The 25,724-nt window shown below is 35.6% G+C and overlaps 4 long non-coding RNA genes across 4 annotated transcripts; 1 reads left to right on the top strand and 3 right to left on the bottom strand.

Moving 5' to 3' along the window:
• The first annotated feature begins 1,490 nt into the window (after window positions 1-1,490).
• LOC133794241 (uncharacterized) lies at window positions 1,491-2,180 on the top strand. Its single transcript, XR_009875148.1, has 3 exons — window positions 1,491-1,529; window positions 1,874-2,047; window positions 2,129-2,180. It is a non-coding gene; the product is annotated as an uncharacterized LOC133794241 (long non-coding RNA).
• A 17,022-nt stretch (window positions 2,181-19,202) lies between these two features.
• Window positions 19,203-20,740, bottom strand: LOC133794240 (uncharacterized). Its single transcript, XR_009875147.1, has 3 exons — window positions 20,636-20,740; window positions 20,238-20,313; window positions 19,203-19,429 (listed from the first exon to the last, which is right to left on the bottom strand). It is a non-coding gene; the product is annotated as an uncharacterized LOC133794240 (long non-coding RNA).
• Window positions 20,741-21,691: 951 nt separating this feature from the next.
• On the bottom strand, window positions 21,692-21,881 carry LOC133794239 (uncharacterized). The gene is made up of 2 exons (XR_009875146.1): window positions 21,832-21,881; window positions 21,692-21,735 (listed from the first exon to the last, which is right to left on the bottom strand). It is a non-coding gene; the product is annotated as an uncharacterized LOC133794239 (long non-coding RNA).
• A 24-nt stretch (window positions 21,882-21,905) lies between these two features.
• Window positions 21,906-22,952, bottom strand: LOC133794238 (uncharacterized). The gene is made up of 3 exons (XR_009875145.1): window positions 22,814-22,952; window positions 22,580-22,733; window positions 21,906-22,031 (listed from the first exon to the last, which is right to left on the bottom strand). It is a non-coding gene; the product is annotated as an uncharacterized LOC133794238 (long non-coding RNA).
• Window positions 22,953-25,724: the final 2,772 nt, after the last annotated feature.

The following is a 25,724-nucleotide window of genomic DNA, read 5'->3' as shown; positions in this document are numbered from 1 at the left end:
AGAACGTGCATTACTAATGAAGTCAAGGCATCGAACCTCTCGTAGAGGAATGACTAATATAAGATAAGATTTGGTAAGTATATTTGATATTATAGTTTAAATAATGGTTGATATTATCGCAACATATAACTATAATTATCTTGTACAATGCAGAAAAAAGAACGAAATATTCAAAATCCAGAGAGGTATCAAGTTTGGCTTAGATTGCGTGAAAAAAATAAAGTTCTTGTGACAGAGCTAGACCGACAGATTGCCAAAAAGATAGTAAGTTTTCTAAGGTTTTAGAATCAATATATTGTTTTTATTTATATAAACTAATTTAACCAAATAATATCTTGAGTAGGAGGACGTCAAAGAAAAATTGAGTCGTGGCGAAATTACAGCTCAAGGTCGAGATGACATCTTGACTCAAGCATTAGGGACACCAGAACACCCAGGTCGTGTTCGAGCTGGCGGGTATGATAATTTATAATAGTTGTTTTCTTTTAAGAATTATTTAGATTGGTTTATTGATGGACTTTATTGATTTTTTTTTGTAGGTTCACTGTGACCGTTTCCAAAATGTTTGGAAAAAAACATAAAACAATGACTGCAAGAGATGAGATTGCTCGACTAAAAGCTGAGATTGAAGAGCTAAAAAGACATAAATTTAGGACAGAAGAGGAATTAGCTCAAAATGAAGAATATAATGAGGAAAACGATGAGTGTGGATACTACGATGAAGGGCAATTTGATGAGGGACAATATTATGAGAATACAAGTGATGAAGTCTATCAACCTGCCCCCAACGCAGATGATCATTTTCATCAAACCGAAGACTATCCTTTTGATGAAGATGATGGATCATCAATTTATGAGTCTCCGCCACCACCGAGCTATGAAGTTTATTTGTGTTCTGATAATATTGACAATGTGGTGGCTAAGGGTGTAATCATTGTACCAAACATGGGTAGCCAAATTACCGTCCATGGAAATGTACTTGATGATTCAGTTGCGAGGGTTTGGCTTATATATGTCTTACAAGAAGAAGCTGAGATCCCTATTCCCTTTGGTAACGTACGATATGTTGGGGACGCACGAGACACATTCCTGCCTTGGCCAAAAAATTTAATTGTGGCTTGTCAGGTATAAAATTATTTGCTTAGATATTTAAATTTTATTTTTAAATGGGTACACTATATTGATATGTTTAATGCTATTATGTAGGGTCCATCTTCATCTAAACAAAAATCCCTATCACCAAGCCCACATTTATCATCAGTTGGATCTCACGTAGTCATCCCCGCTGAAATAACTCAACCAGAACCTTCAAATTGGTTAACAGATAACCAATGGGACAAAATTGATCTGAGTCTAAAATTTATAGTGAAGGAGTATTATTCCAATAAAGGAATAGATGGGGTTGTACAAGTTCCCGTTGACCCGGAGTTTATAGGAGAACGCGAGGCTATCTTCATCACTTCGGAAGACGTTTATCAAGCAGTCTCCATGGATAATATTGGATCCTCAGCTATGCTGTTTGGTATGAGGTATGTATCAATCCGTTATGTCATTACAAACTATTAGAGGAGTTTGAATATATTAGATATTCATCCGTAGTGAAGTAAGTTCTGAGATGAAATTGTGTGCTGCAGAGATAACAGAAGGTTGAGAACATGTGTGTCTTAGTGAAGTAGGTTCTGCGAATTTTGTGTGCTGCGGTGGCTTATGGTTGAGAACATGCATGTTGTTTGTTGTATGTTTTGTCTGAATTGAATTTATAGGTTCTAATAATTTTGGATATGCTATAGAAACAGAGGAAACTCTGCCCAATTTTTTTTACGATATTAATTTATTAATTGAAAATGTAATATGAATGATTGATTCTCTACAGATGCATTTGGGAAAGCATGCACCCAAATTCACGACAATTATATAAATTTTTTGACACCGAACATCTTTCTATTGGCAATGATGAAAGTAAAAACTATACGGTGGATCTTATAGCCAAATGGATGATGACTATGGATAGACGAGGCCAAATATATTTCATTCCTTGGATTGTTGAGTAAGAACGAACTACTTAAACATTATCACTACTATGGTTGAATTTTAATTTTATAATAATCATGTTTTATTATTATTTTAGTCGACATTGGATGTTGGTGCTCGTGATGATGCGGGGGATGACCATAATTTTGGACTCTTTAAAAAATCATAAATCTCCACCAATAATTACGGAGGTTATGGGAAAGTAAGTTCTTCAATTGTAATGTATGCATTATTAATTTTTAAAAGTTGAGAGCATAATATGTATTTAATTAATTTTAATTTTTGTAGAGCATACGCACAATGTTTGGAAAATGAATACATCGGCACATTTACAAAATTGGTGAGAGGTTCTTGTCCAAAACAACCTGAAAGTCATAAATGTGGTTATTATGTACTAAGATACATTTATGATCTTGTAAATGCACCGAATCCGGTAGAAGTTATAAAGAAGAAAGTATGTTATATTTTAAACTCTTTTTTGCTTAAGAAAAACTAGATATAATATTTAATTATCTAATCTATATTAACTTTTCAATTTTGCAGTGGTTTGACAAAAAGCAATTCAATGTCAAAAAGGATCTACTACCACTACAAAGTGATTGGTTAGCTAGATTAATGTCATTTGTTTATGAAATCTAAATTTTTGTATGTATGTAAGATTAAAGTGCTAACTTATATTGGTTAGAATGATTAAAGTCTTTGATTCATTACTAGCCAATTATTTTGTATTAGATATGAAATGTATATATAACAATTTAACAAATTAGTTATACTATTGAAAATAATTATGTATAATTAAAATTGAAAATTAATTTTTTTTATTAAAAATGCTGGGTTATCAACCGAAATTGATTTTTTTTTTAATGAGAAGCTCTTTTCTCTGCGGTTGTAGTAAGCCAACCGCGGAGAAAAGAGACTTTTCTCTGCGGTTGTAATAAACAAACCGCAGAGAAAGGTCTCTTTTCTCCGCGGTTTGCTTATTACAACCGCAGAGAAAAGTATCTTTTCTCCGCGGTTGGCTTACTACAACCGCAGAGAAAAGTGTAGCTTTTCTCCGCGGTTTGCGTAACACTTTTCTCTGCGGTCGAATACACTGCGCTTTTCAATACTCTCGAGAACCGCAGTGTATTGAGTAAAAAAACCGCAGAGAAAAGCCTTTTTTGTAGTAGTGTAGAGTATCCTCCAATATAATTGCTAATTACATGGTACCACCTTACTCAGTGTTAGCTTTCACAAATCAGTATAGGTAGCTCTTTTCCAAAATGGAGCCTGAAAAAGAAACTGAATTAAGGAATGCTCATACAAAAACAACCATAATGATTTGATCAAATATAAATTGGAGGGTCTATAATTTTTCAAATATGGTTTTTATTCCTCACAAAGTATAAGAATTATAACGTTCATTTTCTAAAAATGAAAAAATATGCTCATCAAATTTCTTCCAAACAGGACAAAAGATTTACACAATCACATATGCAAGGCAAGACAATCAATTATTGGCAATTTCAAATAAAACAAACCCCCAAGGATATCCTGAGGGAATCAAATATGAGCGAAAATTTAGATGAAAATTTCCTGTGTCATATCAAAATTCTCAAGATGGAAATAATGATTAATTATATCAAAGATTTAGTTTCCAGAATTTTAATATCTTGAGCTGCACGAAAATTTAAAGATAAATATTCAATAAATAATTTGAGTAAGTACAGAATATTTACTTTATATAAATAAGATACATTTTCCATTTATAATCATATTGTGATAAAATTAAGCTAAATAAAGAATAATATGAAACTTAATATCATAATAATGGGAATGTAATATTCCGAAAATTACAATAATGAGAAAATAAAAATGATCTCTTAAATAAAAAGATATTTCTATAAAATATGCCAATTTTAAAATTTACATAATATACTAAGTAATGAAAATGTGACACATAAATATAATTACAAGTCCTATGTACAAAATACTATAGACTCAACGCTAGGATCAAAGTTTCAAATTATTTTGTAACACACAATCGTAATATTATAGAGTCAAATGTTGAATTTATTGGATCAATTAGACCTGGTACACGATGGCCAAATATATTTTCTTTATACATGCTCAATACCTATTAATAAATTTGGACTTCCTTACTCATCTCACGTTCCAAATACTCAATGCACTGCCAAAAAATGACTTTTTTTTTCTAATTGTATCTATTGAGTTGAAAGGGCCTCTTCAAGAACCATGCAAGGTACTTTGTTGCGTAAAAACCCTACAAAGAGGGATTTGATACAAAAAGTGATTGATTTGTTATGATAAAATAATAGACGGAGTACCACCTCGATAAGACTACACACACAAAGTCTTGGTCAAAAAAATTTAGACAAAATAGAGGTTAAAGGATTTAGTTCCATCCGACCAGATTAATTTATATAATATATGTTATACTCTACCCCATGTTGGTAAGATTATTGACTACATTACTTGAGACAGTATAAATATTCCTCCCCTGTCAAGCAATGTAACCACACCTAAAATGAGAGAAAACAATAAATAAAAACATTTTCCTTTCTACCTCAAAATCAGTTCCTCCAATGGAGAACCTTAGCCCGAACACATATTCTCAATGATATTTGGCACCCCAAGTTTCAGTTCCGAAAAAATCCTTCTTCAATCGTTGCGATCTAGGCGACTCAAAATAGATTCCAGTAGCTCATGTGCAAACTGCATTGTTCATGAGCGAAAGTATCAATCTTTATGTAAAATTCCAAGAGGAGATGAATGTAGCTGTTCGAAGAAGCACGTAAGTGGTGCATAGACTTTGCATCAACCATGTATAGGTAGAGAAAAATTTAGGGACAAGGAAATGACCAGCTTAAGACCATTGAAGTATTTGTGGATGCAGCCACCGACTATCTCCGCAGTGAAGGAGACATCCATGATCATTGAGCTCGCTGAGATTTTCCCGTTTGTGAACGAGGAACTTGGGAACTTCTACATCATGTGCACTCTAGTTCAACACCATGTTCTTCTATTATTATTAATGTGTACTTTGGAGAATTTTTTTTTTCTTTTTTTTTTCATGCATTCTTGCTTTTGTAATTTTTTAGTTCCTTGCATTGTACTCTTCCCATCATGCCATGAATGGTGCATAGGGATACTACTACTATCGTGGAAGTACTACTAAAATATTTGAATGAATATTTTCTTCTAAGTTTAATGTCTACTAAATATTCATTTTAGTGCCTCTATATCTACTTACAAATGACAATCATAGAGCAATTACCCAAACTTTAAATTAGTTGTTCGGTTAGGAGACACAATTTATTGAGAATACATACCAAGTTTATATATTATGTACCAAAACCTAGTATTGAATTAGTTTTCCTTTTGCTTGTACATTGCAATATGATAACACAAAAATATTTTTAATGAATCTTTTCTTCCAAGTTCAATGTCTACTAAATATTCATTGTACATATTTTTTCGGTTAGGAGACACTATTTATAGAGAATATAAACCAAGTTTATATCTTATGGACCAAAATCTAATATTAAATTAGTTTTCATTTTGCCTTGTATATGACAAACTAATAACACCAATAGTATTGACAATCAGTTTAATTCCTAATTTTTTTTCTCAAGGGTAGACAATGGGTACATAATAGTAAAATTTAGATTTATTGCTTGTTAAATTCATATTAGAATGGGTATTTATCACACTTGAACACAATATTGGGCCCAATAATTGGCAACCTTTCTTGGTCGTATAATGGTAGCCCAAAAATAATCACATCATATAATTATGGACCTATTGAGCCTACTTAAATATATTTTTAATCATTAGTACCATTCATTTTGTGTAAATACAAAAATTACCATGAATTTAGAATTAAAAGTACACTCATATCACAATAAATGAAGTTATATGTCTCTCTACCTACCATTTTATTTAAACTAAAATTATCACCTTCCTAATCCAAATGGACTAATATAATTACAAACATAATTCCATTATCACAATCATTTTCTAGAGTGCCTACGAATAGTTAAAGACCATAATGAGATGATTAATATTAATCTAATTGCAATTGAGGCACATGGTAGCACCCTAAAGACTATAGGTTGGCTCATTAAATCATAGTCCGCCATATCTGATAATATAAGTCCAATAGGCCCAATATACCTCTTAGGGTAAGAAGGCATATGAGACATATATATTGAACATATATGTTGTTGGGAAACATACAGTGGCATATGGTTTGGTAAGGGTTGCTCTCCATAAGATCTCTCTTGCATTGCTTTTCTAATATTGTTTTGTGTAGATCATGAGAGATTCAAGGATGAACATTGGAGACTCAATGTCAGGTATGTTTCATCTATGTATATTCAATTCAATGCTCTAAATAAAATGCGTTCCTGGATTGTTGTATGAGCATGTAATGTTGTTTTGAATCTGATTTATGGATTTATGCTCATAATATTATTTTATATTTAAGTATTGGTATCATGAGCCAGGTTATTTGATTTTAGGGCTTGAAATTTTGATATATACCCAATTTTTCAAAATCTAATTTTTCACAATAAATTTCGAAATCATTCTATGTTAATGGGGAAATTAGATTTGATAATGAATACCGGTTTTCAACTTGTTTTTTGGCATTTTATTTATGAAAATATCAAGCTTTTTTTTTAAAGCTTAACAATGGAGAAACCCATTTCAGATTTATGGGTTTTTTAATATTTTGTTGGGAATAAATGAGTTATAGGAAGAGATGGGGTGATGGGTGACGATGAATGGATGAAAACCCCCACAAAAGGTGCTTGAAATCGGCCTAAAATGGCCAAGAACCAGCCGGATCGAAACCTGGTCGAAACCAGACCCGTAGATCTGATTTTCAAAGACAGGGACAACAAAAACGACACGTCGTTTTGCCTCTGTCAGGAAAAACGACATGTCGTTTCATAGGTATTAAAAAAAACGACACGTCGTTTTAGCCTATTGGTCATGTCGTTTTCATAAAAACGACATGTCGTTTTTGGATTAAAAATTTTTTTTTGTCGTTTCACAGAAAAACTACATGTCGTTTTTATGGTTATTTATAAAAAAAAAAAAAACAGATTTTTTTTTGGGGCGTGGGGACACGTGGGAGGTCCATTTTGGACCATTTTTTCACCATTTCACTAAACTTTTAATACCCTATTTAATATATGTTTATGCACAAGATTAATCCATGAATTTTATTCATAATTGTATTTGTATTTAATCTTTTGTGGCATGAATCTAATTATATATTGTCAACAATTATTGTTTATTTTCTTGCCTGTCGTAAGAATAAGCATGTGAATTGTTTAGTAAAGAGGAACATTTAAATAATTATTTATTTAAATTTTGTGTTTTTTCCTCCAAAATTACATTAAGATCTATATAAGTAATTAATTATCCTATCGATAATAATTGCTTGGTAAGGATGCTTAATATGGTGAAGAAAATTTATTAAACGTTATGAATCACAATTTATCTATCCTTTCGATAGTAAATTAATGTTTTTGATTATAATGTTTAATAGATTATTCTTACCTGTGTATGAGTTCTATTTTGTATGTTTGTCTAAGACCTCTAGCATACATAATGATCATTGGTTATTTTGCGATCATATATTGATGAGAAAAGAGCACAAATGACATGGTTTATCATAACATGTATTTAATAGTTATTGCTCTTGTTTCTCATTCAGCTGTAAGCATTCCTAGATCTCCTGCCGTCTTGACGCTGAATGCAACCAACCACAAGCAATGGATTGAAAATATCACGATGAACTTGACCTTCATGAAAATGGACTTGGCCTTGAGAATTGATGAACCATCTAAGCCTGCTAATGATGCTACTGAGAAGGTTAAGAAATCTTATGAGGACTGGGAACACTCCAATCGTTGTTGCTTGATGCTTATGAGATATCACATGGACAAATCCATTCGTGATAGTATTCCCAAGTTTGAAAATGCAAAGGATTTTCTTGCTGCCTTTAAGGAAAAGTATAAGAAATTCTCAAAGAATGAGAAGAATGAACATCTGAACATGCTGCATCACACTGTTTACGATGGTTCAGGTGACATTAGGGCTCACATTGACAAGCTCATGGGCCACTATCATAAACTTAAGGCCATGGATATGGACCTTGGTGAGGATTACATGGTGTGGTTGGTGATGGAGAACGTTCCATCTCAGTTTGATTCAATCAGATCAAGCTACAATGCTCAGAAGGAGCAATGGACTGTTGGGGAGATGTCTGCTATTCTTGCCAAGGAAGAGAAGGACATGAGAAAAGGTAGGGCAAGAAGTATCTCCATGGGTTGTTTAGAGTCCAATATTATTGATGTGCCCTCAAACACTTGGTGGTTAGATACTGGAGCTACAATTCATGTTACAAATTCCTTGCAGGCAGTGACAAACCGAAGACCGAGTAGGTTGGAGGAGCATGTATACATGGGAGACGATATAAAAGTCAGAATTGAATTTTTTGGGACTGTTAGACTGCAGCTAAATACTGGGCATTTTTTGGAGTTGCATGATGTTTCTTATTTACCCTCTATTAGGAGGAACTTGATTTCTGTATCTATTTTGGATAGACTAGGTTGTAGTCTTCATTTTGAAACTGGAAAACTGACTTTGTATCGTGACTCTATGTTGGTTGGAAATGGAACTTTATGTGGAAATTTATATAAGCTTGATTTACATGATGTTGTTCCTGTTACTTCTACTTCTTCTTGTTCTTCTTCTCTTAATGCTATTGTTGGGTCAAAACGTGCAAGATCAGATTTGAAATCTTCTATGCTTTGGCATAAACGTTTAGGCCATATTTCTAGAGATAGAATGGAGAGATTGGTGAAGGATGGCGTACTTCAGGATCTTGATTTCTCTTATTTCACTGCCTGTGTTGATTGTATAAAAGGAAAGTTGACTGCCAAGGTTAGAAAGAGCAAGTCAGACAAGTGCACAGATGTATTGGAGACTATTCATACTGATATTTGTGGGTCTTTTGTTCCACCTGCTATGGGTGGTTATAGATACTTTATCACCTTTATTGATGATTTTTCCCGGTATGGTCATGTTGAGCTCATTCGTGAAAAATCTGAATCTTTGGATGCTTTTAAGATTTTCAAGACGAATGTTGAGCTTCAAAAGGGAAAGAATATTAAAATTGTCAACTCTGATAGAGGTGGAGAGTATTATGGACGTTATGATGAAACTGGAAGGAACCCTGGGCCTTTTGCCAAATACTTGCAGGAATGTGGTATTGATGCAAGATATACAATGCCAGGGACGCCCCAACAGAATGGAATCGCTGAAAGGAGAAATCGCACACTTCTTGACATGGTGCGCTGTATGTTGATTCATTTTAGCTTGCCAGAATTTTTATGGGGTGTGGCATTAAGAACTGCTGCTTATATCTTGAATCAAGTACCTAGTAAGTCTGTCCCAAAGACACCATATGAGTTGTGGTCGGGTAAGAAACCGAGTTTGCGTCATTTTCATGTTTGGGGATGTAAAGCTGAAGTAAGGCCCTATAACCCACAATCTAAGAAACTTGATCCGAAAACTATTAGTAGCTACTTTGTAGGTTACACTATTGGATCGAGGGGTTCCAGATTCTATTGTCCTTCTCACACCACCAGAGTGATAGAATCAGATAGAGCTGTCTATTTTGAAGAAGAATTTGGTTCAAGTCAAGGGTCAAGAGAAATTGTATTCAGGGAAGAACGTGTTTATGTCCCTGTACCTGTTGCTTCCGCTTCCGCTCCTGTTGATGACCCTGTGATTGAACAGATTCCGGTAGAAACTCATGATGAACCTCAAAATCAAGACCAAGGTGAAAATCTTGATATTGGGGATGATGAAGCTATGGTGAGAAGATCACAGAGAACCCGCAGGTCTGCTATTCCTAATGACTACCTTGTCTATTTATAGGAACATGAGTTTGATGTCGGAGACACTTTTGAGCCAGTTACCTATCAAGAAGCTATGAATAGTCCTCAATCTGTGTTGTGGATGGATGCAATGAAAGATGAGTTGAATTCTATGTCACAAAATGAAGTTTGGGAGTTGGTTGAATTACCCAAAGGTTGCAGACCCATTGGATGCAAATGGGTGTATAAGATCAAACGTGACTCGAATGGGCAAGTGGAAAGGTATAAGGCTAGGCTTGTGGCTAAGGGCTATAGCCAGAGAGAAGGTATTGATTTCAAAGAAACTTTTTCACCTGTTTCCACCAAAGATTCGTTGCAAATCATTATGACTATAGTTGCTCATTTTGATCTAGAACTCAATCAAATGGATGTGAGGACTGCCTTCTTGAATGGAGATTTATTTGAAGATGTTTACATGACTCAACCTATTGGTTTTGAGAAGTCTGGCAAAGAACACATGGTTTGCAAGCTCAAAAAGTCTATCTATGGGCTTAAACAAGCATCAAGGCAGTGGTATCTCAAGTTCGATATGATTGTCACTGCAAATGGCTTCAAGGAGAATGTTGTAGATCAATGTATATACATGAAGGTTAGTGGGAGCAGTTTCATTTTTCTAGTATTGTATGTTGACGACATTCTGCTTGCATCTAATAATTCTGATCTGTTGTCTGAGACAAAACAACTTTTGTTTAGCCATTTTGATATGAAGGATCTTGGTGAGGCTTCCTATGTGCTTGGGATTCAGATTCTTCGTGATAGGGCTAATGGTATTCTTCGTTTGTCTCAGAAGACTTACATTGATCGGATCTTGAAAAGATTCAATATGCATGCATGTTCTCCTGGGAAGGCACCGATAGTGAAGGGTGATAAGTTCTCAAAGGCCCAATGTCCAAAAAATGATAAAGAGAGAGATGAAATGAAAGTCATTCCTTATGCGTCATTGGTTGGTAGCTTGATGTATGCTCAAGTATGCACACGCCCTGATATTGCTTTTGTTGTCGGCGTGTTGGGTAGATACTTGAGTGATCCTGGTCTTAGCCATTGGAAAGCGGCTAAGAAAGTCATGAGGTATCTTCAGGGTACAAAGGATCATATGTTGACTTATCGGCGAGCTGACACTCTTGATATAGTTGGGTTCAGTGACGCCGATTATGCAGGATGCAAGGATGATAAAAAGTCCACTTCAGGCTACATTTATATGATGGCTGTAGGAGCTGTTTCATGGAAAAGTGTCAAGCAGACACTCACAGCTTCTTCTACGATGGAGGCAGAATATATGGCGTGTTATGAGGCTACTTGTCAAGCAATATGGCTGCGGAATTTCATTTCAGCTTTGAATGTTGTAGACTCTATTTCGAGGCCGCTGAAATTGTATTGTGACAACTCCGCAGCAGTAGCTTTCTCTAAGAACACTAGGAGTACTTCTCGCTCAAAGCATATTGATATAAAGTACTATTTTGTTAAAGAGAAAGTCGCTGAGTCCCTCATTTCTATTGAGTACACGCCTACCACTAGCATGTTGGCAGACCCACTAACGAAAGGCTTACCCATATGTGTATTTCTGGAGCATGTTGCTCGAATGGGATTGTTAGGAGCCTAGCTTGTTGAGCTCAGTGGGAGTTTTGTTATTATGTATCAAACATGCTAGTATTTTGTATGGATTGCTTATAGCTTGTGTTTTATTCTGAACATGCATAATGATAATTGAAGCCACTTCTTCTTGTTGTTATTACGTATATATGTTTATATATGAATATACTATTGTTCAACGAAGTGACAGGTACAAAAGAAGATGAATGCGCATAGTCTCAATCAATTGTACCTCATGCATGTTTGGTTTGATAGTTAATGGCTGTTATGATATTTAAATGTCTACATGGCCAAGTCATATGTAATATTTGTATCCTATCGGTATAATATTATGTATGATTTATTTGATTGCCATATATGTGTTAGACAATATTATGGTGGTTTGATTATATTGTCCAAGTGGGAGAATGTTAGAATTTTATATGGACTAATATAATTACAAAAATAATTCCATTATCACAATCATTTTCTAGAGTGCCTACGAATAGTTAAAGACCATAATGGGATGGTTAATATTAATCTAATTGCAATTGAGGCACATGGTAGCACCCTAAAGACTATAGGTTGGCCCATTAAATCATAGTCCACCATATCTGATAATATAAGCCCAATAGGCCCAATATACTTCTTAGGGTAAGAAGGCATATGAGACATATATATTGAACATATATGTTGTTGGGAAACATACAGTGGCATATGGTTTGGTAAGGGTTGCTCTCCATAAGATCTCTCTTGCATTGCTTTTCTAATATTGTTTTGTGTAGATCGTGAGTGATTCAAGGATGAACATTGGAGACTCAATGTCAGGTATGTTTCATCTATGTATATTCAATTCAATGCTCTAAATAAAATGCGTTCCTGGATTGTTGTATGAGCATGTAATGTTGTTTTGAATCTGATTTATGGATTTATGCTCATAATATTATTTTATATTTAACATCTACATCATGTGCACTCTAGTTCAACACCATGTTCTTCTATTATGATTAATGTGTACTTTGGAGAATTTTTTTTTTCTTTTTTTTTTCATGCATTCTTGCTTTTGTAATTTTTTAGTTCCTTGCATTGTACTCTTCCCATCATGCCATGAATGGTGCATAGGGATACTACTACTATCGTGGAAGTACTACTAAAATATTTGAATGAATATTTTCTTCTAAGTTTAATGTCTACTAAATATTCATTTTAGTGCCTCTATATCTACTTACAAATGACAATCATAGAGCAATTACCCAAACTTTAAATTAGTTGTTCGGTTAGGAGACGCAATTTATTGAGAATACATACCAAGTTTATATATTATGTACCAAAACCTAGTATTGAATTAGTTTTCCTTTTGCTTGTACATTGCAATATGATAACACAAAAATATTTTTAATGAATCTTTTCTTCCAAGTTCAATGTCTACTAAATATTCATTGTACATATTTTTTCGGTTAGGAGACACTATTTATAGAGAATATAAACCAAGTTTATATCTTATGGACCAAAATCTAATATTAAATTAGTTTTCATTTTGCCTTGTATATGACAAACTAATAACACCAATAGTATTGACAATCAGTTTAATTCCTAATTTTTTTTCTCAAGGGTAGACAATGGGTACATAATAGTAAAATTTAGATTTATTGCTTGTTAAATTCATATTAGAATGGGTATTTATCACACTTGAACACAATATTGGGCCCAATAATTGGCAACCTTTCTTGGTCGTATAATGGTAGCCCAAAAATAATCACATCATATAATTATGGACCTATTGAGCCTACTTAAATATATTTTTAATCATTAGTACCATTCATTTTGTGTAAATACAAAAATTACCATGAATTTAGAATTAAAATACACTCATATCACAATAAATGAAGTTATATGTCTCTCTACCTACCATTTTATTTAAACTAAAATTATCACCTTCCTAATCCAAATGACCAACAGAAGGACTCTTCGTGGCCCTCTTATAGTTTCTTTTGCAACCCACGTGCCTCATTTACAAGTAATGCACTACAAGAAAAAATTCTTTTAATAATACCAAAAATGTGTTATCAAAACATACCATAACACTTTTTGATGTGTTAAGGCCGACTATGTTATCGTAGGTCAGGGTACTTTACATAACACTTTATCATTGTTATACAGATGTGTTATTATATTTTCAACGATAACACACTTTCGGTGTTATTTTAATAAATATATAAGTGTTTAATTATATTATTTATAGTCGATTATATAACACATTTCAATACTTATAAATTTGTGTTATATTACACTTTAGTATAACACATTTTTTGTGTTATAGTACACTTTAGTATAACACATTATTTGTGTTATATAATAAATTTTGCATAACAAAATTCTTTACATAAAAAGTGTTATTGTAATAAATATTATAACACAATTTTCGTATTATTTTAATATTTAGATAAGTTTAAATTCTCATTTTATATTTATTTATATAACACTAATTTATTCTATCATATTTTAATTTTATATATATAATTAAAATTAGCTTTCTAATATATACTAGCATCATCAAATGAACTTGATTTTCAAATAACAAAAAGTAAAAACATTCAACATTGTATTAACAATCCACAAATTAGTTTAAAACATTCAACATTGTCATCAACAACAAAATGTTCTTTAAGTATTCAAGAAGTCTTAAATATTCAATATATTTAAAAGTTACTACTTTCAGCACAAAATATTCTACAGCTGCCCAACACAAAGCCTTCAAAATTAAGTATCCTTTTCTCCTCCAATTGATGGAGAAAGAGACATTTTTCTCATGCAATAGCAGATAAAAGGTAATGTATATGCTTTAAAAAAATTAAATAATATGAATCAAATAATAAAACTGTATACAATATAAGACCTAAGCAAGCAATACCAGGTAAACATACTTCAAAATTCAAAATACTGCTATCACACAGTGAATAGATACATATTACAGTAAACAAACATTAACATTTTCAGGTTAAAGGGGCCTCAATTTCACCCTAAAGACATCTCTGGTTTAGGTGCTTAATTACTGAGACAGCATGTTAAAAGTTTGGGAGATTTGAGTTACAAAAGCAATTAGAATGATACTATTATTTCTAGGGTAGATCCATCGAATCTCATATCTCATTTAAAGGAGATGTGTAATAGAATATGGAGCTCAAACAGGTACTAAACTCTAGACCTTAAGTTATTTGGGCACTAACAAGTAATTACAAAATAGTAATACATATTCGCAGTCAATTATGCTGATATAGTACAGTGTAGTGTTTACAAACGTACATAAATTATTGTTGAATCCTCAACCCAATGCAAAGAAATATGAAAAGACTTTCAGTTACTACAAACTATGAGTTTCATTTGTATTAAAAGCCATGATTGATACCAAAAAAATAGATACACACTAAAGATATGCCAAGGTCCAATTTAAATGTTTTATGTGGAAGAAATCACTTCATCGTGTCTCTTTGGGTTTCCTCAACCAAAGAATTTAGGGACTGCCCCTTCTTTTTGTATCTACCATTACTGGATAGTGTGCTTCAATATATATTGCCTTCCTTTAGCTAGGCGGAGGAAGCCTAGTTCTATTTTCTTCCTCTTAAATAAATAATCTTAGCTTATTTATTAATATATACATATACACATATACAATTTACATGCACAATCCACAAAATGTTGGTGATGAACGAATGTGTGAGTCTAAACTGAGAAAATCAGAAGACCAAAAAGGAAAAAGAACACCAACAAAGTATAAGAATATTTAAGTGTTGTTGTTGAATGCATAACAGGCAGAGAAGTTCCTCAAATAAGAGGAAACAACATAATATGAAAAAGGTTTTCAATTCAAGCATAGAGAGAATCCTTACAGGATTGCGAAAATAAGATACCAAGGAGACAACATCAAAAAATTGCATGAATTTTTTTATATTTTTTTTTAAAGAAATGAAATTTTGTATTACTTGTTAAAATAAAATACAAAGTAAAAGAAAAATGTTAACATCAGTTGGATATGAAATAGAAATATTATGAAATCAAAACCAAAGAGATCGCTAGAAAAGGCTAATAAAGAAACTTACACACATTCTGTTGGCCAAGTTCCTTCAAATAAGGATGATAAGAGGCGAATAAGTTCCACATTTCTGAAGGGAAATTCACCTTCTAGGCTACAAAGAAGACACTGAATAGGACCATCAACAAAACTTTCTCTGTCCCAAAACTGACTGCAAAGTGATTCCTGAAAAATTTAAAGCAATAAATCCAATAAAAAAACTACGAAGGAAAAGAAAAATGTCAACTTTAATAGAACCACCAATGAAAAATCAACAAAATAATCAATAAATGACCCTGAAAGACAATCATTATGCAGCCAAACCTCTCCCTGATAAACTTTGCAAAGAATATCAAATATCAAATTAAGGGTACTGTCTTCCAGCTGCAACATAGACAAAACAGAAAATATTAATATAAATAAAATAAACAACTTGAGGTCATTCAAGATAATTAATCTAATTACCTGAATATTGATCTCATAAGATGCAATAAATGAAGAAATAAAAATTCTCAATACACTTCGATAACCAGCAACATGACCCTAAGGAAACAAACAAATTGAAAAAAGATCACGGACTTGAAACTAATATTAAACTAATAAAGTGAGGGAAAAAAAGAATTTGCATATTAGATAACTGTTGATGCTCAAAATCTCACCAAGGGAAAATATGAGATCGATGCCATGAAGCCCCCATTTACACGACATAGAAGCCATGGCCTCGCTCGGTAGGGCTCAAGGTGGCCTCGCCCATGGCCCCAAGGTGGCCTCACTACTTAGGCCCAAGGTGGCCTCGCCCATGGCCCCAAGGTGGCCTCGCCCCTTAGACTCGAAGTGGCCTCGCCCATGGCCCCAAGGTGGCCTCGCCACTTAGGCTCAAAGTGGCCTTGCCCACGGCCCCAAGGTGGCCTCGCCACTTAGGCTCAAGGTGGCCTCGCCCATGGCCCCAAGTTGGCCTCGCCACTTAGGATCAAGGTGGCCTCGCCCATGGCCCCAACGTGGCCTCGCCCATGGCCCCAAGGTGGCCTCGCCCATGGCCCCAAGGTGGCCTCGCCCCTTAGGCTCAAAGTGGCCTCGCCACTTAGGCTCAAGGTGGCCTCGCCCATGGCCCCAAGGTGGCCTCGCCCATGGCCCCAAGGTGGCCTCGCTACTTAGGCCCAAAGTGGCCTCGCCCATGGCCCCAACGTGGCCTCGCTACTTAGGCCCAATGTGGCCTCGCCCATGGCCCCAAGGTGGCCTCGCTACTTAGGCCCAAAGTGGCCTCGCCCATGGCCCCAACGTGGCCTCGCTACTTAGGCCCAAGGTGGCCTCGCCCATGGCCCCAAGGTGGCCTCGCCACTTAGGCTCAAAGTGGCCTCGCCCATGGCCCCAAGGTGGCCTCACCACTTAGGCTCAAGGTGGCCTCGCCCATGGCCCCAACGTGGCCTCACCCATGGCCCCAAGGTGGCCTTGCCCCTTAGGCTCAAAGTGGCCTTGCCCACGGCCCCAAGGTGGCCTCGCCACTTAGGCTCAAGGTGGCCTTGCCCATGGCCCCAAGGTGGCCTCGCTACTTAGGTCCAAAGTTGCCTCGCCCATGGCCCCAACATGGCCTCGCCCATGGCCCCAAGGTGGCCTCGCCCCTTAGGCTCAAAGTGGCCTCGCCCACGGCCCCAAGGTGGCCTCCCCACTTAGGCTCAAGGTGGCCTCGCCCATGGCCCCAAGGTGGCCTCGCTGCTTAGGCCCAATGTGGCCTCGCCCATGGCCCCCACGGAGTGGCCTCGCCAAATAATCCCCATGGTGGCGGCCTCGCACATAGCCTCATGGGGGTCACATCCGCAACACATTTGGTCCCGTGAACAGCCAAGAGAGTCGCGCCATCAATAAGCCTTCCGAGGGGGCCTCACAAAGGAATGAGAGCTACGTCACCTAGTGGCCACATGAGTAGAGCCATGCACCAAGGGTCCCATTCCTTACACCTTGAGACCTCCATGCTTAGAGGCTCCAGTACGAGTCGAATGGGATATACTTGTACGACCTAGTATCGAGTACGGATACCAGTGCCAGTGAGACTGCTGGGATAAGAGTCACGGTCCGTACGTCTACGGCCAAAGGTCAGAGCCAACACCACTACCTCCTGCGCCACTACGCCTGCCACCACTCATCAGACATGGGTACAGACAAGTAGTGGAGGCATTCTCCTGACACCTGCTCCTGTACTGGATGTACGACCACAACCTCTGAAGCCACTCCCCTGACATAGTACTTATGTACCCCATGGTCTCCTGGACCACTATGTACCTAAGGCCATTAGAGCCTACTATAAAATGAACTCTAAGACCACCTGAAAGAGGGTTGGAAGTTTTTACGGTAGCAAAGGCTTGAGAGTTAATGAAAGATTGATTGATTTTTCCATTGTTATTCTGTCATAATTCTGGAGTTATCGCTTGGATTTCTATAGCTTTTTTATCGACGATCCTAACTTAATAATTTCTTCCAACTCAACTTAGTTGACGAGTTCTCACCGTCAACAGTAACTAACATAGTTCAACTTATTACATAGGAACCTAGATAAACTAAAATAACTTACATCTGACTCATTTAATAAGTCACTCTCGAGGATCTCAAGAAAAAATCTCAAAGATGCAGCTTCAAAAGCTTGATGAACATAGCTAATGTGATCAGACCCTAGCTCCTAAGATGGATTTGGCACAGTTATTTTGTGTTAAAAAACAGTCTTTTGACCCTATATAGGATAGACCAGACCCTAGCTCCTTAAATTTTTTCTAATCAAGTTTATAAATCTATAAGTGATGATCTCCAATGAAGAACATCTCATTTAGTCAAAGACATGCCTAAGATACAAGTTTGAACCTTGTCTTTTTAAAGTATAGGAGATAAATGAAGCTAGAATAGTTTAATTCTCTGATACCATATTATAAAAGAAAATGAAATTGTATTGAATTGAATGAATACAGAATACAAGTGGCACCAATATATACATGCCACAAAGAAGAATCAAGAAAAGTAAGATACAGTTCTATACTTAAATAAACTATCTGTTTCAACTAATTTAGGCATATAATGTCCAGTACTAAGCTCAAAATTACTCTCAATAACTTAACTAAACTAACTGATTTAACTAAATTATATATATAAGGTCTAGTGCTAAGATTAAAGTATGTGCTACATTTTGATTAACAAACAATCACTTTTTCATAGAATAGTTGCAGCTGTGAAATTTGAAATATTTTTGCATGAACTCAACAAATGTAACCAGTCCAAGACAATGAAAAAACCAGTCTAGGACAGAGAAAAAAGAGCTAAACTGAGTGTAATGGGATAAGACAAAAACACACTAAAACAAAAACTATTGCATGATCATAATTATTATGGTAACCTAATAAAGTTCATTCATACATCATAGCTACAAATAAAAATATATCTGATTTATTAAAAATAATTAATTCAACAACACAGTTATATATGCAACTAGCTACACAGAGAACAGAGGACAAAAGATACAATAAGAAAATGGAAATAAAAAGGCTAATGAAAGAAAAAGACAGCTTGAAGCCCAAAATTCAAGCCTTATCATATTAAACCATTCACAACCCCTTAATGAAAGTTTATAGTCCCTAAATACAGATTAAAACTATATAAAACGCCCCACAAATTCATAGCCATCCTAAGAAATGAAAACGAAAAATCGGAACCATAAACTACTAAGGAAATCTATGAATTTGTACCTCTTACTGTGGCTGGTTCTTGGTGGTTCCTTCTTCTCCTCAACTTAGTCCACAAGGCTATGAAGAAACACTTTTTCCTTACAAACATAAAGAAACCAAATTAAACTTGAAGAAAAACAAGATAATATAAATATTTTTTATTAGTTTCATGAATAGAATTACAATAATTAGTCTTTTTATCTTAAAAATTATAATACTAAATACATTCCACTCATTTAGAATTCTATTATCACTAAATATGTAACAAGTGTACAAAGTTAGAGAAATAAACTATATAATTCTTTTTTATAATGGTTGGCTATTAGGCTTTTTCATTTTTGTTGGTTTATGTATATACATATATATATATATATGCACACACATTTATGTTAATATATATTTATATGATAGTTTTATTACTTGATCTGAAATGATTGACTATTATTTTAGAATGAAAAATGCTGAAGGATGAAAAATGCGAAAGGTTGACAAATATATTGAAGATACAAGCTTAAACATAAGATATAATTTATATTATATTTTAACCAATAAGCTTTTGGCTCATAATTTACTTCATAAAACGTTAATCTAGGCCACTTATATTGAAAACACAAACCAAGACATAACTGCTCATAATGATCAACCAAAACCTTCAATTATATTGAAACATACTATACAGGGCATTAATCTGTATTATTCATCGACAATTAAAATGACAATAATAATAGATTAATTCTTATGAATGCTTTGAGCAACCTGTAGTGATCTAATCTCATCTAGTTGGAGAGCATTGATAATAAACAAATGTTGATAATTAAAGAGTTTCTAAAACTAAAGAATAAAAAACTTAAAAGTAAATAATAACACTAATCAATATCCTTATAAGAATGTGAAATAGAATCTCACCTATAATGGTAGAACCTTTAAGGTTGGCCACACTTTAAAATTGCAACACCGTTTCTTTTAGTAATTTAATCCAATCCTGAAACCACATCAATTTATCATAAAACAATGATAAATAAATTGAGAACTTTTGATATTGAAAAACACAAATAAAATTTTACAGCTTTACAAGACTTACTGATCATTTCATGACAATCTGTTTTAATACTTATATATATATATACACATGTAAGACATGAATTATACTAAGGAAAAAATCAAGATAAAGGTAATAACCACTCAATGATGATAAGGCAACCACTACACCACATCTGCCTATTCACTATAGAACCAAAACATTATGCAAGGAACAAGAAGTGCATAAACAACTTACAGAATTGAGGTAAAGCAATTACACTCACATGCATAGTCACATTGTGAAGCTGACAAATTAACTATGGTGGCAAGTTAGGGTAATTGGGTATATGAGCATCGACTTCCTTGTTAGTGAAGCAGCAACATGCAACCTATCTAGAAGACTTGAATTAATAGCAGTTACTTACAACATCAAGGAATAGGGAGATGAAAAGTACAATACACCCAAGGAAAATAAGCACCACTTTTTAAGAAACTAAAACGGGAGATCTTATATACAACAAAAGAAGGCATCAATAATTTTTGAAGAAACTAATTAGAAAAGATAGTTTAATTTTAATTAATTAGTAAGAAGATATAATTAGGTATACAAGTAACAAAGAGAAATAGAGAATAAATACATAATTATTTAACGATCATTAGGATCTGCATTTTTCCTAACTTGTGAAGATGAAAGAAATAACAAGAATGCATATTCTTCATCTTGATTATGTATTATACAGGCAGGGCACGGCAGGGCATACACGTATATAATTTATATATCTTACACCTCTATTGCTACATAAATGTCTACTAACAGTAATACATAGAGGTAGAGGTACATGATTAGAGTGGGCAGAAGGGATCATACATCATCTTGATAATCTATACGCACCCCATAAAAAAAGCTGATTAAAAAAAACTATAATAATAACTCAATTTACTCATATGTCTCACTGAAGCATTCCATCAAACAGTTATTATGCATAGGTTAAGCAAAGCTTAGTGTTATATCATAAAACCAGTTTAAGCAGTCAAACAAAACAAAACTTACAGATAAATTGACTCAAACATCAATTAACACAAATACACTCTATACATACGAGTTTAGCCTACATCACTGCGTTCTTTGACCGAACTTCGGTGGAGCTCCACCTTTCTGGGGCAAGAAATTCACAACCTGCAAAAGAGAAGTTCAAAGTCAGCAAAATTACTAGTGGTATCAATCTGCATTTTTGCCAAACTTTACAATATTATTTACTAATCAATTGAAGTCAAACAAGGACAGACCTTCAAGTCACTAAATGTATTAGTAGCAAAGAAGTTCACAGAAATCGGGAAAAATACAGATGAGTCTGTTGGGGGAACAACAAAATCCATTGATCCACTGCAAACAATTCATCATACAAGATAACTATCACTTAAATTGAAATCAAATAAATTATTAAGTTTCAAAAGGAAAATAGCAGTAACAATTTAGGACCTTCGGTTCGAGTTGTCAATAAGTAGAATGGACCAATCAAACATAGAATTCCTTGGGTGCAACCAATAAAAAAAGCAAATTGATACAGAACTCAAATAAAATATAGTGCAACTCATAAACAATGCAAATGGATACTGACCTTGAACAGCATAGAGCTAGTACAGTTCAGCAAAAATTCCAGTCATGATATGATAAATATCCTAAAATTCCATTGACAATGTGTGATACCTCAATATGTGCTACTAACACGTCATTGAGAAAAAATAGGACCCTAGAACATGGTTTGCTATTTTGTGTAAATAACAGTAATACTAATGCAATGGTTTTTTTGTAAAGTTTAAAAAGAAAACCAAAAATCCAACATAAAAATGAAGTGAATTTAATTTAATAAAATTATTAATTTCTCATTAAATCACAGTTGTCAGACTTGAGAAGTATTGAAGATCTTCGTTTAATCACAACAAGATGACAAAGATCAAATCATTTACTACAATATGATGATAACATCACCCATTTGATTTCACAAAGGAACCCACTTGCAAAGTTTAAAACCCAAGGTAACAAGATGCATATGGCGGTGACTCAAGGAACAAGATATATACCATTACACGAATAATAGAGGAACCAAACCCAGAACCCCAACATGTAGAGTTTTTAAGATTTCAGACAAGAACACCAATTACATGTCCTGTTTTCATTTACTGCTGATTGCTCGGAAGCAAAAGATAAAAGAAAATTAATTTCTCACCTCCATTCACCGTCAACTTGTCTGACATTTGGAGCCTCGCGAAGAGCAGGGAGAGGTACAGAGATCACAACATTCCGCAAATCAAACATTGATGAAGCTTCATATTCGATGCTAACATATGTTTCATTACCAAAAACAGAGGGCCAGCAGTTAACTGCAACAAAACAATGGCATGTAAACGACCTGAACATGCAACACTTTGTAAAGAAAAATATTAAAATTATTTTACCCTACTTGTTAAAGGCACCATTGATTCATCAATGCTCTGCATCCGCCACTTCAAAAGACCAACACCCGCAGCATCACCGATACCAGCAGGAAAAGGTCGATTAGGATCCTTCAGGCCTAGAACACACCATATTTGAACATAGAAACAAAGATCTCTATTATCATGGTTGCAATAATAAAATTAACAAAGAGAACATTAATGATGAATCATTGATCAGTGATGAAAAAGCAGCAGTGTTCTTCTTCCTCAAACTGATAATAAAAATTTATCAGTTTTTGGCTAATGGATAAAATCCTCACATGTTTCAAGAACTCAATAAACAACCCAGTAACTAAACCACCCACAATTTCCATTTAATTAAGCCAAAAATTTAAATAAATAAAGGAAAGGAATAGCCAGATGAAAGAAAAAGTAAAAATTTGACCTTCTCAATCTGTTCCTTGAGTGAAAGTAGAGGCCCATGAACAAACCCTGAAAGTAGTACTCACACTTGATCTTCTTCTTCTAGTCCAAGCTAACAACCACGCTTGGTTTTTCACTCATTTCCTTCTGAATTTCTTTGTTTCCAGTTGCTTGAGTTGAAGAGCTCCCCACTGATGGGGTGTTGCCGTGGAAGTCAAAGATCGAGCACAGACGAAGGAGAATGTCACCCTCTCAAAGGTTAGGTTTGGGTGTTTCAGAGTTGAGGTAGAAGAACTGGGTTCGGAAATGAGGAGGTTTTTTCACTTTTGGAAAAGTGACTGAAACTATTCTAAAGTTAGATAAAAAAAAATAATGTGTTTTACTTTGAGCGGGCTTTCCCTGAAAAGATGTCGGCTTTTTATTTCATTTCCCTCTTTTTCATTACCGATTTTTTTTTACTTTACTTATTAGTTATTATAATACTTTTTCAATAAAGTTATATTCTTGTGTTGTAGAAAGGGTTATTTTTTGTAGTTAGTAGAGAAATCCCTTTATGAATAATCAATTTAGAGCCTCTCAACAAAACCTGACAATAAGAACTAGTGATTTAAGAAGCAAGGCAAGCCAATAAGTTTGGTAGCAACTTGTTATCCAAAAAATAGGCACGGATGACGTGGCAAGTTATTTCTAACACGTGGCTGACACCTGGCAGAATTCTGTTCGACTATTGACCAGTGAGATGTTGCATGCATAACGGTTGAGTTTTCCTACGACCAGACTGGTCGTACACTCCGCATATTTCAAGATAATTTTATAAAGATCTTAGTCAATCCCGAGCTTGTCTCCCATGATTTCCTAAGTACTTGATTGTTTAGGAAAGAATATCTGTAACAAATTACTGTAATCTTCCCTGAGCCTATAAATAGAGAAAAATAGCTCAAGGAAGGGAGGGGACTTTGGAGCTTTTTGCTTTCTAATTATTTAAGATTAGAGCTATCACATTCGATATATTGTATTGTTCCTCAGAGGTTTGTGAAACTCATTGAACCCTAGTTCTTTGATCACTCTGTTGAATCTTATATCAATAACAGCTCAAGTGGACGTAGGTTATTACCAGATTCTGGGGCCGAACCACTATAAATTCCTGCGTGTTTTATTGTTTTGGTCATTATTCTCATCTCAATATTTCTGTCCGCATCAAGCAATTCTGACTTCGTGTCAGTTGACCAAAATTGGGGTCAACATTCTGGTGCTTTCATTGAGAGCTTGATACAAAACTGTTGAGATAGTAATGGCGAAAACAACTAAGAAGACTGGACAGGCGACTAGCGCTGCACCATCTCAGCTGCCTCCTCCTCCTCCAAATGTGACTGAAGATGAGCCACATTTGGAGTTCGATGAGGAAGAACTGGATTCCGAGATGCTAAAGAATACCCTGGGGGTATTGCAGGACGAACTGGCCAATCTGAGGGCCAGCCAGGAAAGTGCTGCTGAGATTATGGCACGACAGCAACAAGAGATTGAGCGACAGCGCTTGGAACTAAGTGAAAGGCAGGCGGAGATGGACCGCCGTCATAGGGAGGCCATGGCAACCCTCGAAGCAGCCCTACAACTGGCTAGGAGTCAGGCTGCACCTGCATCGCAACCTGATCAACCTTCAAATGGGCCGCCCCAAGGGGGGCCTAATCCTAGCTCGCCGATCCAGCCCTCGAGCCCCCAAAGGCCCGAGCAGCCACCAATGCCTCCGGACGATGTCCCTCTAAGGGATCCTGAAGCGCAGCCCCCATCCCAGGCTGGTCGTGGCAATCCTCCGCGGTCAAGGCAGAATAGGGTCGGGCAGCCACCACGCAGTCCTAGACACCATAGGGGCGAAGAGCCAAACCCTCCGAGTAGAGGACAGCGTCCTTCTGGCAACAGAAGGAACTCAGTGACAGGCTCTACAGTCCGAGGCCCCCTACGGCATGATAATGAACGGGGACCTACCGACCAACGAAGGCCACCCTCTAACACTCAGGAGGTTCTGACCCAGGAAGGCAACCGAGGGAACAGTCGATCCCATCGTAGCCATTCAAGATTCGTAGATGGCCACGATTATAACGAGGCCGACTCAGGCAGAGGAAACGCCGGTCGGAGGAATGAAGAAAGAGGTGGAGGCAGAAGCCCACCACCTAGGGATGACCAACCCAAAAGACGTGACGCTAGGGGGCAGCCCAGACATAATAACGTCTTTAACCGGCTCGAAGCTAGCGAGCAGCGGAGAAGAGACGAGGATTTAAGAGATGTACTCAACGATCGTAGGGAACGACACGATGAGTACATTCCCCCAACAGCAGCAGAGGCCTCGGCAATTCCTAGCACTGTGCAAGCCTAGATAGATGCCCTCAACTAGGCAGTGCAACAGCTAGCCAGGGGAAGAACGTCTTATATCGATCACGATAGGAGAAAGGGCACTCCTTTCGTTCAAAGTATAGCTATGGCAGAAACTCCTAGCAAGTTTAAGATGCCTACACTTCC

The sequence above is a fragment of the Humulus lupulus genome, chromosome 8, assembly GCF_963169125.1.
Source record: "Humulus lupulus chromosome 8, drHumLupu1.1, whole genome shotgun sequence".
Classification (NCBI taxonomy): domain Eukaryota; kingdom Viridiplantae; phylum Streptophyta; class Magnoliopsida; order Rosales; family Cannabaceae; genus Humulus; species Humulus lupulus.
Note: the sequence above shows the minus strand (reverse complement) of the source record. Positions and strands in the feature narration are given on the sequence as shown.